The 15,713-nt window shown below is 37.3% G+C and overlaps 1 pseudogene; it reads left to right on the top strand.

Moving 5' to 3' along the window:
* The first annotated feature begins 8,575 nt into the window (after window positions 1–8,575).
* LOC110706259 lies at window positions 8,576–12,152 on the top strand (annotated as a pseudogene).
* Window positions 12,153–15,713: the final 3,561 nt, after the last annotated feature.

The raw sequence follows: 15,713 nt of genomic DNA, 5'->3' as shown, positions 1-15,713 counted from the left end.
CATTGGTTGGAATGGACGAACTCGGAATTTGGGCGCTTATTGGATTAGGTGACTCCCTAGAACTATTACCACGGACAAATTTGGCTTTCTTAGAAGATGATCGGTTCATGTTTGGTGATGCCATAATTAAAAAATTAACAATTTTAATAATAACTAATTAACAATAATAATAATTAATAACAACAATTTTAACAATAATAATAACACTAATAATTAATAACAACAATTATAACAATAATAATAACAATAATAATAATTAATAACAATAATTATAAAAATAATAATTAATAACAATAATTATAAAAATAATAATAATAACAATAATAAATTAAGGATTAGTTTAGATGTTACAACCATGCTTCAACGCTTTCCACTAATTACGATTACGAACTTTTATTTTTTTTTATATTAAGAGATAATAATTAAAGAATTTAAGAGAATTATTAGATAATTTAACATATTAAGAGAATTATTAGAGATTATAAGAGATTAAGAGAAGAGAATGTGAATTTGTGACTAGGAATTCAAGAAGATGGAGCTATTTATAGAAATTTGGGGGAGGTATCCGTTGGAAACAAGGAGGAAGAAGAACGTTGAGCAACGGTCTCCATCAGAGACGTTAAGCAACGGTCATAAAGCGGCCTAGCACGCGGGCTGGCATGCGGGCCAAGAGCAGGCTGGCATGTGGGCCAAGGGGCGGGCTCGTGCCGTGCTGTGCTAGAAAAGTTCAACTGCTGTCTGTGGCACGTCCCACGGCACGCCAGGCGACCATCGTCCAGGCCGGGCCAGCTGACGGGCCGTGCCGTGCCTCGTCGAACTTTGTGCTGTGACGGGCCGCCCGCAGGCCAACCTGGCCTGTGCCCACCTTTAGCTGCTGGTCGTGCTGCTCTTTGTTGCTGCAGTGCTGCTGCTTGGCTGACAACTTCAGCTGCTTGAGGTGATGCTCGTGGTGCTCGGAGGGTTCTTGCCTTAAGTGCTACAATTGCTCAATTTCTTAGCTTCTTTCTCAGCTTCAAGGTTCTTCTATTGAACTTTATTGCCTTCTCTCAGGTCATAAGTATTGAAAAAAGAGTCAAGCACCTACACAAATGGACCAAGAGGGAAAAGAGTGAAAGAACACATAGAAAAACACGCAAATCAAGCTAGAAACCGAGCAAAAAACATATTATTCACAACTAAGGCCTAAAAACATAAACTAAGACAAAGATAACTAAAGCAAGACTAAAAGGAATAGAAATAACAAAGAAGAACCGAAATAAACCTAAAACTGAGGGAGAAAAACGCCCTAAAATGTGTCATAAGTGACACTTATCAAATTCCCCCAAGCTTAACTCTTGCTTGTCCTCGAGCAAGATAAAAACAAATGAGAAAAGGAGAAAGATTTATTCAAGCGAGACTAACACACTAAAGGAGGTAAGAATGTACACTAACTCACTTTGGTAGGAATCACGATCAATTTTAGCAACTAAAGACAAGCCCTTTAAACCCCTAGATCGCTCTAGAGGACGAGTGTGCTCTCGTGAGGGTTTCCTAAGAGTTTAACCATCAAATCTTGAAAAAAACCAAGCAAAACAAGGCAAAGCATAAAAAGGAAATCAAAAGAAAAGGAAGGAAAACAAATGTTCATGAATGGACTTTTGCAAATGAACAAGCACAAATGAATACAAGTGTTTCCAAATAATGGAGGAGTGCACGCTCAAGATGTCTAAGGTTGATTGAAACATAAGAAATGCTAAGCACAAAGAACTAATAAGACACAATTTACCTTCATCCCAAACAATCTCACCGCGTTCTCCCTAGTGGTTTCAAATCTACCTCTAGTGAGCATCTCAATGCTTCCTCTATGGAACCAAAAAAGAAGAGTTTTTATGGCTACTCGACATCTTGACTATGCAAACCGCTCCATAAGCTTAACTCCCATATCCCTCCACCGACTTGTTACTCAACCACAAAGGTTAAACAGGTCTTTGAAGGGTTGTAACGTATGGGAAAAAAGGGTAAAGGTAAGCTAAAAAAATTTGAAAATTGGTGGTATACCTAATTGTGAAGCATAAGAATGGCCGATTCTCAACACCATAACCAAGTTATCACCAAAACTCAAACAAAAATATCAACACCCCCAAGCTTATTCAAAGAAAAATCACGAACATATATACAAAAACCGTAGACAAGCTTCCCCCAAGCTTCAATGGAGCATTGTCCTCAATGCTCTAAACTAGGGAAATCATAACTACATCAAAATGTTTTTATGCTTTTCAATTTTTTTTTTAATCTCACTTTATTGCTTTGTCCTCGCTTCTTTTGATTATGGACGGCTTTTTCAATTTTACATTTGATTTTATTCACAAACTTATACACGATACATATTTGCTATACAAAATGAGCTCAAAACTTCAAACTATAGCACTTATAATCACCAAACAAACTCATCACCACTAGCTTCACAAAAACAAATGGTATGAACTCTAGTAATATGGCTAGAAAAGAAGGTATAAGGCTCAAATGATTAGCAAGGAGGCAAATGTAAACCCTAAACCAAAAATATAAAATCGAAACCTAGAAAAGCAAAAATAACCACCCCGAAAAGATGCCTTTGTCCTTCCTAAATGGTTCGATCGCGATCTCGGGAGATAAAAGTCAAATTCTAGATAAATTAAGCGATATTCAAGGATCCAAGTGCCACTCATGCAAAATAGGTAAAAGGCTAGAGAAATGAAACCTCACATGGTTGTAGCAAAAACTCACTACTGGCTTCAAATTCACTATAGGAAGCAACTCTTTCTTACCAGAAAAAAGTAGACAGGGTTTCAAGGTCCCAAAGTTCTTAACATAGTACCTTAGCATACTTGATAGGTCCTATTTTGCACATGTTTTAGGTGGGTATCTAAGCTCATTTGATTACAAAATTAGAGATCTTTGGTGCATATTTGCATTATTTGCTTAAGTTGTGCTCTACTACTCTTCGTTTGTGTGTTTTGATGAATTTCAAGTGATTTATATGCAAATGGAGTATGGTTGGCTAATCTTGAGTATAATAATCATGGAGTATGAAAACATATTGCTTAATAATATCAAATCATGTGTTCGAGACGAACTTGAGTGAAAACGAAGCAAAACGTTGATGAAATACTTGACAAATATGACACCTGTTCACTATTATGCTCATAACGTTTGATATACAAATGATAATGGAGTGATTCAAATTTCATTGGAAAGTAGACTTGAAGACCTTTCCAACAATATATTACACGCCTCAAACGGAGCTCTGGATATGAAGTTATGACTGATTTAAGATGAATGATACGCGCAGTAGAGGAGGCACGTCCGTGCCCCATTGAGGCACGTCTGTGCCTCATCGCGAAAGAATTAACCCAAATTTTCTGCCATAGAGGCACGTCCGTGCCTCATAGGGGCACGCCCGTGCTTCAACGAAGGGCTTATTATTGATTTGAGAAGCACGCCCACGCCTTATTTAGTACTTTTAGTCAATTAGGATTTCTTTATTTCCTATTTACCTTATAACTCTAGATTTATTATAAATACTCCTTAATTATTTTATTTTAGGGAGGAGACTTTTAGACCTAGTTTTCTCTCTAATTTTTATATTTTCCTTTGTATTCAAGATCCGGTATTTTTCTCTTCTCTTTATTTATTCATGTTTTCTTTATTATTTATTGTTCTTGTTTTTTTAATATGTTAGAGTAGATTGTTGTTCTAGATTTAGGTTGAACCCTAATATGGTTAATACTTGATTTATTCTTTTAAATTCTCAATTAATTATTTATATTGTTCATGCTTAATTAATTGCGCTTATGCCAATACTAGCTTAGAGATAATTAGTATTGTTATTATTCCATTGTTTTAATCGCAGCGAAAGTTGGGTTTTAACGGATTTGAATAGATCAATTAAGGGTTTGATATTCATCGCGAGAGTGGTTGAATGGATAATCAAGAAGTTAGAGTAATGTGCTTAATGTCTCTAATTTGCATGATTCCATGAGAATAGGCTTGATTGTGGGTTAGAGAAGCCAATGATAACTCGAGAGAGACCATTGGTATTATCTAGGGATTACTTTTCCTTGTGAACATATAATTAATTGGTTGGGGTAGGAATTTATCTTGTATTGATTATATTAGCGGTGATACTTAATTCTAGTGTCTTTATTATTATTAGATTTATTTTGTTAGTTCATAGTATATATTATTCAACTCATTATTTTATCTTGATTCGGCTATTGTAATTCATAGAAACCATTGTTTAGTCCAACCTTCTCTGTGGGATCGACCCTGACTTGCCCTACTACATAGTTAGGAGGATTAGTTAGGTTATTTTTGCTAGGTGTGCGACCGCCTACCAAATTTTGGCGCCGTTGCCGGGGAAGGTAACGGATTAATTTGGTTTTCTTTGAGTTTATTAGTTGAGTCTGTATATATTTTATTCTTATTTTTATTTCATTTTTTTTAGTAACTATTTTATTTTTTCTTTTCTTTTTATTCCTTGTATTTATTTGTTAATTAATCATGGATTGGAATCAATATAACGGGGGTTATTCATATGGTTATCATGAGGGGCATGGTTATAATGATTGGGATTACCATGTTTCTGATTTTGATACATCTTATTGTCAAAATTCTCAAAATTTTTGCATGGATTCCTATAATTTATCTCGTGTCCCGTATTGTGGTTCTTATGTGCACAATTATGACACCTCCTCTCATCTGCAAGAGCTCATATCTTCCCTAGAACTTAGTATGAAAAACTATTGTGAGAGTTTTGAGAGATCTACACAAGAGATAAGTGCTGGTTATACTAGGATGAGCTCTCAATTATCATCTATAATTCGTGAAATTGAAATTAGAAATGCTCAATTGAATGAGGATGGAATTCTTGAAGAGTAATAGATGTTCGAGTGAACATGAGGCTAATATTATAATTGTTGATCCTTCTGAGTTTACATGTATAGATGATGATGGTTCGGGGAGTGTTTTGGATGAAAGTCAAGTTGTGGAGGGTAATTTTTCGAATCTTGTGGTTTTTGAGGAACGGAAGGATGAAGTAAATGTTTCTGAGGAAGAAAAGCCTATTGAGGAATGTAAGGTTTTGAGAGAGGAGATTAGTGAGTCTTTATCCAAGACGTTGTTTTTTGAGCCTCACGTCCCATTCTCAAGGAAACTTGATATTCCTACTTCTCTACCTTTCTATCTTCCATCTTTCGTCCTTTCACCTCCATCAATCCATGATACTTTTGCGAATAAGGATTCTCAATTGGGTGTAACTAATGTAAGTATGTCTTTTGTTATTCCAATCGAGTGTAATAAGATTGTAAATAATTTTTCTTTTTATTTTGAGCCTTCTTTTGAGTCTTATTTTTCTTTTTGTGAGTTTTCTAGGATCTTTGGTATTTTGTATATTCTTTCTCTTATTTTTTCCTATCTAATATATTGTGAGATGCATGCAGATGCATTTGACAATCTATTAAGGGCATTGATGAGCTATTTAACAAGGTGAACCAAGCTTACTAACATTGTTTTTCTTTTTATTTTATTTTATTTTATTATTAACTAACTTGTAGTGTTTATGCAAGTGATAATCTAAGAAGAGTTCCTACTATGGTTCATTGCAGTTTATTTCTAGGTCCTTGATCTTATTTCAAGAGGTTCACTTGCGGATTTTCACCCACCACACCATTGGTATACTCTTTCCTTTATCTATCATTTCAAGTTTGTGAGAATCTATCTCTCTTTTTGCCATTTCCTTTAATTGGTTTGACTTGATTATGTGATTAGGATTTGTTCATGCCATGTAGTATTAGATGTCATCCTTGTCCTATTTGAATTTCCAAATCAATTTGTGAAACAAGTGATTATGAATGAAAATAATTTGTTTTTCTTTGTTTTTGTCATGAGTTGATTGACATTGGATTGATTATTAATTAAGTAAGATGGTATAAATCCTTTAATGACAATGAATTGTGGCCAGGATGGTCTCCCCACTCTACTTATGTGAATAGCTTGTGTACCTGGTGAGATTTTTAAGCCAATTTTTGACTTATTACATTCCAATTCAGTCGCATTCTTTTCATGTGTGATTAGCTGTCCTTTGTGTAATTTGAGTCTTGGATTTGTTTTTTGATTATTTGAGACTTAATGGTGCATTGTGTGGAAAAAGGATTGAATTTCCTTCGTAGATATATAGAGCCTCAACATCTTAGGTTCATAAAATTTTGTTTTATTTTACATTCACTCGTAGGATGAGCCATTTTGAGCCATATTTACCCTTCCTTGATACCTTACGATTAAAGCCATAGAGCCTTTTTGTAAGTTTATTTTGAAGGAGAGTTACATGTATTTTTAAGCCCCGATGAGTTGTGTGTGAAAATAGAGAGTTGAGTGCCAAAAAAAAAAAAAAAAAACAGAAAAAAGGAAAGAAAAAGAGAAAAAGAAGGATATTACTGGATTTGAGAAGAAATTGTAAAAGCATTCAAAAAGATCCGAAATAACCACGTATAAGCCACAATCTCCAAAATTATGTCTTGAAATCCACATGCTAGGAAAGAAGGGGTAGGTCTTCCTTGATTCTTGACCCAAGCAAATGCACAAGAGCATATCAATTTGTTTACCTAGCAAGAAACACAAACACGTCCATGAGACAAAAACTATACAAAAAGAAAAGAAAAAGAAAGCAAGAAATCACGGGTCACTTCCCGAGAAAGGCTTGTTTAACGTCCAAGCGTGACCTATCTAGGAAATAATAATCCAACGATCTCAAGAGCTTGTCAAATGCACTACTAAACATTTCATAGGATAAACGATAGGCAAATGACGGGAGGAGGACGTGCAACAAGATTATTGCATGCAAATGAGAAGGGAGATGCCAAAAGAATGAAGAAAAATCAAAAGAAAAATCAAGAAAATAAGAAAAATAAGAGTAAGAAGAAGAAAAAGAAAAAGAATAAAAAGGCGTAACCTCCTCAAAATCTTATTGGGTGGCACAATCACCCAATTCCTCAATAATGGGAGGATGAGAAAAGGGAAGCTCATTAAAGAAGAGAGGGTCCTCAATAGGCTCTATGAGATTTTAAGGGAAAGAGGTTGAATATGGAGGAATAAGGTCAAAACTTAAAGAGAAGGGGACATGAGGAAGGAGAGGGGAAGCAATGGTTTCACAAAGCCTCACATCACCAATGAGGGCATGAAAATAAATCATGGGACCTTCAAAAGAACGAACTTGACTCACATCTCCCTCAAACAAAAACTCTCCAAGAGAAACAACCTCATCCTCCTTTCCCCCATAATGAACAACACTTCCCTCAACAATCTTAAAGACTAAAGTCTAAAAACCATGCATGAAAGGTTAAAGGTTTCTCTCAAACGCATCCTTTTCCCATGAAGCATTGCCAATGAACTCTCTCAAAAGGCTATGATTTTTTGTTACAACTCAATAAACACATTAGTTATAACATCAAAGGAGTAAAATAGTCATAGATAAAAGGGTCGCAAACATGAAAGGTAGGCTCATCAAGATGAGGAAGAGGGTTGGAATCCACAAAATCAACATTTTCTTCATTCTCAACTCCTCCACCATCATCCAAGGGACTCTCAATCTCTCTTGGTTGCTCAAATTCATCATCATCCTCCTCATATATTCCCTCATCCAATATTGAAAAAGGCTCACTCAAATCCTTACCAAGGGTAGCTATCGAAGGGGGTGAATAAGGGGCAGCAAGGTGCTCAAGCTCAAAAAGGGGAATGAAAAGGATCAAGAGAGTACTCTCACACTCCTCTCATCATAAGAAAATCTCCCCTCACCTTTACACCCTTGGCCCATATCATCCTCAAAAGTACTCTCACACTCCAAGTGAGGTGCCTCGCATCCATTTCCAACAACCCTAGAACTTATCACTTGGGCAAGTCTCACTTCTCTCACTTTTTGTTCCTCTAGAAGCTCTTGGATTTGTTGGGTGAGGTATTGTATTTGGGAAAGAATTTGGGCATCAATGTTATTGGGTTTAGGTTCACAATCACCATTAACATGCATATCATCAACATTAGCACACCTCATCACAATGAGAATAAGAGGGCAAGGGGTTAACAAGCATATTTGGATCATCACAAGGCATATTAAGAGCATCAAGAGAGTTCATGCAAAAATTAAAAGAATCTTGACATTGAGAATCAAAACAAGAAACATGACATTCTCTATCATAAGAATCTCTAGCAAGCCAAATTCCAAGCATCATGCATAGGCAAAAGATGGGATCTACCATTATACATATTCTCAACCATTTTCCTAGTATACTCATTCATGCCCCAATAAGCTATACCACAAGCATCACTAAGAGAACAACCATGAAAACTAAGGAAACCATCAGGTCTTTCAAAGTAAGCATAGAAGGGTTCATCGTCAAATTGAGGAAAAGATAAACATGCCATTTTTATTTTTTTTTTATACAAAGCAAAGAAAAGCGAACAAAAATCAAAACTATCCACAACAACCTAGCTAATCTAATCAACACAAACTAATGAACGCCTTAGTCCCCGGTAACGACACCAAAAATTTGATCGGCGGATAATAGGTCGCACTACTAGAAACACTTAAATGAGCACCGCAAAAAGCGCACCGATTTTTGAAAAACTGGTGCGAAAAAAAATAAGCGGGATTGAGGGTATGATTTTTGGCACCGATTCCAACCAAACCGGTGCAAAAATAAGTTAATCGCACCGATTCGAACCGGTGCGAATTGAATGTTAATGTAAAAAAATAAAACTCGCCCTTGCTCTTCTTTCCTCTTTCTTTCTCTTTCCTCCATCTCTCGTTCTCTCTCATCTCTCAATCAACTCTAATGAATTTTAGGGCTTTTAATTCTTGTGAATCAATCGTTTATTTGCTGTGTTGATATTCAAAAGTGTTAAGAGATTTCCTCACTAATGTTGTTGTTATTGTTCATCGTCTAGGATTTGTCGATTTCATCGATTTACAACTACCTACGGTTCTAATATCGCACAACCTGTCTCTCTAATCTAAATTTTTGGGGTATTCTAACCACTATTTTGAATAAGTAATTGATAGTTTTAACTGGTGTCTGATTTGTTGTATGCGAATTAGTAAATTATTAGGGTTCTTCAATTTATTGTGGGTTTTAATTTCTCTCTTTTGATTTCCCCCTTTTTTCGATAAAGTAGAGGTGAATACTGTAACCCTAGATGTGATTTCGAAGATTATTGCAAACCCATCTCCTGATTCTTCTAAAGATTTTCCAGATCTTGTTGTTCAAGTCATTAATTTGAAAGCCGTCGGCAATCGTTTTATGTTCGTCTTTTTAAATCTCTTATATTCCGTTCTTTTGATTTGTTGTTTTGGTGTTATTTAATCTGTTGTTTAAATTATGGTTTTTGAGATTCATTTGCTAATTTCAAATTTTTTGTTCAATTTTTCATTTTAGGCTTTATTGGGTATGGTTATTACACATTATAGTAGTTTAATTTTTAATTTGCATACTTGAATTGAATTTGGAATTTTTTTAGGGTATGATTTTATAATGAATACTCCATCTACTAAATGCTTGGTAATGCAGTTGTTTAATTGGATGTTGTTGACTTAATTGTCATGATCTGTTCAAAAATTGGTGTTAGGGTTTAGTTAAAGTTTGCTTAATTGTTTGTTAGTTTTGAGATTTTTGTCAATTTTTCAAGGGATTGATTTAGTGTATTGTTATAAAAAATTGTTAGGTTTACTGCTAGTGATGGAAAATAGAAGCTAAAGGGTATTCTGCAGTCAAGTTTTTCAGATATGGTATCTTATGGATCCATTCAGAATTTGGGTCTTATTCGGGTTCTTGATTATACCCTCAATGACATCCCGAACAAACTCGAAAAGTATGCCCTTTTTATTTTGTACTGATTTACAATTTACTACTAATTGACTTGTATTGTGAAATTTTTACTGATCTATGATTGAAATTTCTGAATGGTCAATAGGGATGGGGTGTTGCTTTGTGGTCCTTTGATACTTTTCTTACCCCTTGAGCAGCTGCAAAGTCTCTCTGGGGTGTGCTTGCCATGCGAGCTATGCTTGGCATTGCAGAAGGTGTAGCTCTTCCTTCGATGAACAACATGATATCCAAGTATGTACACCATGTCTATTATTTGAAATTTAATGTTGACTGGTCATTTTGATCCAGCTTCTAACTTTATGATTTATATTTCTTGTTTGTCGTTTTGTGCACTCAGTAATGCAATTGTGTAATGAGCTTCTCTGTTTGAACCTTTTTCTTTTCAGATGGTTTCCTAAAGCAGAACGAGCAAGAGTTGTTGGAATAGCAATGGCTGGATTTCAGCTTGGTAGTGCTATTGGACTAATACTTTCTCCAATACTAATGTCTAATGCCGGTGTGTTTGGACCATTTGTGATATTCGGATTATTTGGATTTCTCTGGGTTATTGTATAGCTGTCTGCTACTTCTAGTAATCTAGAGAGAAGCCCTCAAATCTCTGTGTATGAATTAAAATACATACTAACAAAGAGGCAACAATTTGCTCTATCCAATGCTGGGAAGGCACACAAAGCTAGAATGATCCCATTTTTCAAGCGGCTTCTGTCTAAGCTTCCTACTTGGTCACTTATGGTTGCCAATGCTATGCATAGTTGGGTAAGGATCTTGATCTGATCATCTATCTTGGCATTATATATGTCATTGACTGCTTTTCCTAATACAACAAAATTATGTTTTTCTCTTCTTGATAAGGCATGTATTTTTTTTTCTTGTGCAGGGCTTCTTTGTTATTCTTTCCTGGATGCCGTTGTATTTTAACAGTGTGAGTATTAAAGTTTGGGTTTCTGTGTGTGAAGTCACATATGTGATGTGATTTTTCTTCTAATGGTTATTTGAATGTGGTTGCAGGTATATCATGTTGATCATAGACAAGCAGCATGGTTTAGTGTTGTTCCATGGAGCATGATGGTGCTTGTGGGATATTTTGGAGTTGCTTGGTTAGATACGTTGATCCAGCGTGGTTTCAATATCACTTTGACCAGAAAAATCATGCAGGTTGGTGCTTATATATATCTGCATTTCAATCATTTTGTGTGATAGGACTCCTTTCTCTTGTTGTACAGAAATTTAGAATTGAGTGCCTATATTCTCTGTTTCTCTAGTTGATTTAGTCCTTTGAAACCATTTCTTTTAACTTTGTATAATAGCCGTGTTTATCAAAGCAATTTCATACTTGTTTTGTAGTCGACTAGTTGTCAATTGAGTACCTGTTAGGTTTCAAGTACTCTTATGTATTTATCTGTTTGCTTCATCTTATACTTTTCATTTTATTTTAAATGGCCTCTCTTAAACTGTTTAAATTTAAATTGTTTGTTATGCAGTCAACATGATTTATTGGCCCTGGCATTGCTCTTATTGGTCTGACTACCGCAACTAGCCCATCTATAGCTTTTGCTTTGGTCACATTAGCTGTTGGACTAAAGTCATTCAGTCATTCTAGTTTCCTTGTCAATATTCAGGTTTGTTGCTTTTGAAACTTAAAATTTTTAGTATCACAGTGCCATTAGGTTAATGTGTTGGTGAAATTGTCGAGGGCTTAGTTTTCTGGTTCTTTTTTAACTTCTTTTTCCTAGTTGATGAGTATTGATGTTATCATTCTACTTGATGTTTAGGGTGTAACTCTAGTATGCTTACTTGTTGCATTTACTACTTCAGCAGGTCTCTCATGGTGCCATACAGTTCACTGCATATGAGGAATTGTGACAACTTGCTGATTTTAAATTAGAAAAAGCCAAAACTAAAGATGTTGAAGTGCTGGTTAATTGTAATATTACAACATCTTTTAATGAAAATATGTAACTTTATACATATGTTAGTGTTTCAATATCAATTAAGTGAAAAAAATGCAAAAAAAAAAACAAAAATTCTTTTATTCTTTTGGGGCATTAAGGGCACCTGTTTTGAAACCAAACCACTGCCAACAGTGTTTTTTTTATTTATTTGGGCGATTATTCGCACCGGCTCACAGCAACAACCGGTGCGAATTGTTTGAATTAGCACCGGTTCAAAAGCGGTGCTAAAGATTTTTTTTTTTGGCATCCCTCAAATCTACACCGGTTCAAAACCGGTGCGAAAAGGGGGTTTTGAACCGGTGCTCATTTTACATTTTTCGCCTAGTGTCGTGTCTACTATCCAAAATCAAAACAACAATTTATATTCCTAACCTAACTCTATCAAGTTCATACTAGATAGTGGCAAGCTAGGGTCGAACCACAAGGATTAAGTGTATTAATTTGAGGTAATTAAACTAGTAGGAAGGTTGTGAGATAGAGAGAGAAACAACTAAACACTACTTTAAGCAATTAACAACATAAGAATCGAGACTCTCAATAAACTCACTTCCGCATAATTGATGGAAAGCACAGTTAAGAATCTAGAATCAATTAGCTAAAAAGACTCTAATCAAGCTAAGCATCATCTAAACACAATAATCAAGAATTAATTGCATACTAATAACAATCAATCCCTCAATTCAGCAACATAACCTTCATCCATTTCCCTAGAAAAAAATCTAAGCAAACATAATGAAAAAAAACATGGAAAACAAGGTTAAACAAGAAGTAAAGCAAGAATCAAACAAGTAAACTAATTATCTACTCTAATCAAGAAAGAATTAAGCAAAAACAAGAATTAAACAAAGCAACAAAGGTGAGAGAAAGTTAGAAAAGCTCATTGAATAGATGACAAGAGAATCCACAAAATTGCTTCTTCAAGCTCTTAAAACTCCTTTGAAATCCCAAGCTTTCTCTCTCTAAAACTACTCCCAAACTAGAGAGAGAAACTCCTAATCTAAGCGTAATCATAATTAGTGTAGAGAGAAAAATGTAAAACCGGTTTTTTTTCCTAAAGTCTAAGAAATCGTTCCATTTATAATACTAGAAGAGAAAGAAGGAAATCCGGAAATTAAGATCGAAAAACACAAAGAAACCCGCGCCCGCGGCGACCATTGGCCGCGCCCATAGCAGAAGCTTCTCCGAGGCATCTCCAAGAAGTTGCAAAGGCTGGGGAAAACAAAGAGCCATGCCCGCGGTGGCTACAGGCGCACCCGCGGCGACTTGGTTGAAAGGAATGGTGTCCTTCCAACAAGTGTATTATTCCGGTAGAGGGTTCAGAATTATTAGAAAGCTAATTCTTTAGTAAGGTCAAGTGATCGAAATGCCTAGTTGGAGGTCGCTTCCGATCAGTAATATTAATTTACAATTAATATTACAGCTTAACCTTGACTGAACCCTTCGGGTCGAACCCAATCAAACAACCGTTCCGAGACGACAAATCAATCCAAAGGATTTGATGAGTCGTTAAAATTTTACGAACAAAGACATCGGATATCGAGCTTAGAGCGTCGAGACCGAACGTTGCAAGTCGAGTCGAATTTGGAATTCGAAGAGACGTTAAATCAATCAAGTTACAAGTTCGAGTTAGGCCGTAGCCTTTCATTGGCCTAGCCATGCGAGGGCTAGGCTATCTCGAGCTAGCATGCGCATCGCAATGCTAGCCACAAGCCTAGCATGCTAGGCGTACTAGGGGCATGCATGGTAGCTAGCCATCACAAGCATCATAGCTCTGCGTGCGTGCTAGCATGCCAAGCGCCCTGCCATCGCTAGCCAAGCAAGCATCGCAAGGCTAGGCCTTGCTAGCATGCTACGCACTGGCGCATTGCTAGCCAAGAAAGCATCGCAAGGCTAGGCCTTGCTAGTGCTAGGCGCAGGCGCATTCCTAGCAGCAGCATCGCATAGTACCGCGCACCAGCCAGCATCGTGCTAGGCATGCTGGGCTGTGGGTGTGTGCTAGCAGGTAGTAGCTCGCTATGCCTTGCCTATCAGCAGCGCCCAGCATGCGTGGCTCGCTAGCAGCGCGCATGCTTGCGGCTGGCTGTGCGTGTGTGCTGGCTGGCTGGCCAGGCTGCCCAGCCTTGGTGGTAGGCGCTAGCTGGCAGCCTTGGCAGCCAAGGCAGGCTGCCAGCCAGCCACAAGCCTTGGTTGTCCAGTTTTGCTAAGTGGGGACCAATGCTTGGTCATTGCCTTGGGGAGCAAGGTGGGTTTGTCCCCACCCTTGGTGGTCCTCACCTTCTCCTTCTCCTCCTATTGCCACTTGTAACTTGATGATTGAATTGCAATTTTATTTTTGTTTTGATTAAAATAAAATGGGAGAATTGCAAATCTCCCACATTGATTAAGAATGGGAAATGAAGGTTCATTTCCCTATAAATACCCAAGTTTTGGGATTTAGGAAGAATACTTGAGTGGAACTAAAAAGGCATCTCCTTAGAAAAGTGAGAAAACCTTAAGTTCGTAAAACTCTAGTTTTTATTGGTCAAGTCCCGACTAACCTCTGGGACTAGGACCGTTCGGGTCGGGTTCGTGGGTACGAGCCGTTAGAGACCTTCGCATTTGCGGGGTTCAAGTTTTGAATTAGGAGCTCAGGTTCGAGTGAAGCACGTGCCAAGAGTATGAATGTCTTTTCCTTCTCTCTCTTAATTGTTGTTTATTTTGTGATTACATGCTTATTTGCCTTAATTAGTGGGCGGGTCTTGGGCGGGTTTCTTTTTCGCGTAGAGTCGGACTCTACGAAACCCAACAGCGGTATCAGAGCCGCGCTCACTTAAAATTTTGTACTTAATAATTAATTCAGGTGATTTAAAATGGATTTAAATTTCTGGTTCTGCCTTCTAATTGGATTAGGGATGTCCAGAAGCCAAAATCCACCCACAAACATGTTTTTCGAGGGGTTTTTCGTTTTTGACAAATTTTTTTAAATCTTTTAACCTTGATTAATTATTGTATGTTGAAGGTAGATTAAATGTATGGTTTCATCCCTAATCTATTGCAATTACAAACCTCATTAAGCATGTTTATGAATTCATAATTGGTGCTTATTTTGGTGTGTTCATTTTTCACATAAACTTGAATTTTCACATTGTTGCAAATAAATTGCATCAAGTGTGAATGTTTATGGTGAACTTGCAATTTTTAAAGTCCCTAATGTTTCGGGGTTTTGTGATGTCCTGCGGGAGAGTTACAATTTGGAGACTTGAACCGGACGCCTGTACCTGCAAAACAAACGGATGCTCCGGATGATTGGAGATCCGCCTCCGACGGTCAAGTTAGTACTTGATTAAGGAGTAATTAATGCGGAAATTAAAGTGATTGGGTCTCTCTAGGTGAGAGTGTTTAATGTGTGTAATCTGCGTGTTCCCCCTTAATGAGGATTAAGGGAGGTATTTATAACCTCGGGAAACGTGCCAATCTTAGGTTTAGGTAAACCTTGGGCTGATTGGGCTTCCCTCGGAAGTTGGGCCTAGGTGGCCGACTTCTCCATTAGGCATGGAGTATGCCACGTGTCATGACATAATAGGTCCAGGGTGGACGAATAAGCGTGTGCCACGTGGCAAGCCCTGAGAGGTCCAACTGGGGGGCACTTGGCAGGACCTGATTGGCCCACGTGGCGCATTCCGATTGGTGGGAGCAAAATCCCCTAATCATTTGCCCCTCACAGGTGGCACGTGACTGGTCACGTGTTACCTGTGACAGGTGTCGCCCTGTAACAGGCGACGACCTGCTACATGTGTCACTCGGCGAAAGGCCGAGAGATTCACCCGCCCAAATTTTGATTTCCGGAAGTGACCCTTTGCCTTCTCACTTCGCCTATATAAGGGAGTGT

Source organism: Chenopodium quinoa, unplaced genomic scaffold, assembly GCF_001683475.1.
Source record: "Chenopodium quinoa cultivar QQ74 unplaced genomic scaffold, ASM168347v1, whole genome shotgun sequence".
NCBI classification, from domain to species: Eukaryota; Viridiplantae; Streptophyta; class Magnoliopsida; order Caryophyllales; family Amaranthaceae; genus Chenopodium; species Chenopodium quinoa.
This window is presented reverse-complemented; position numbering and strand designations above follow the sequence as displayed.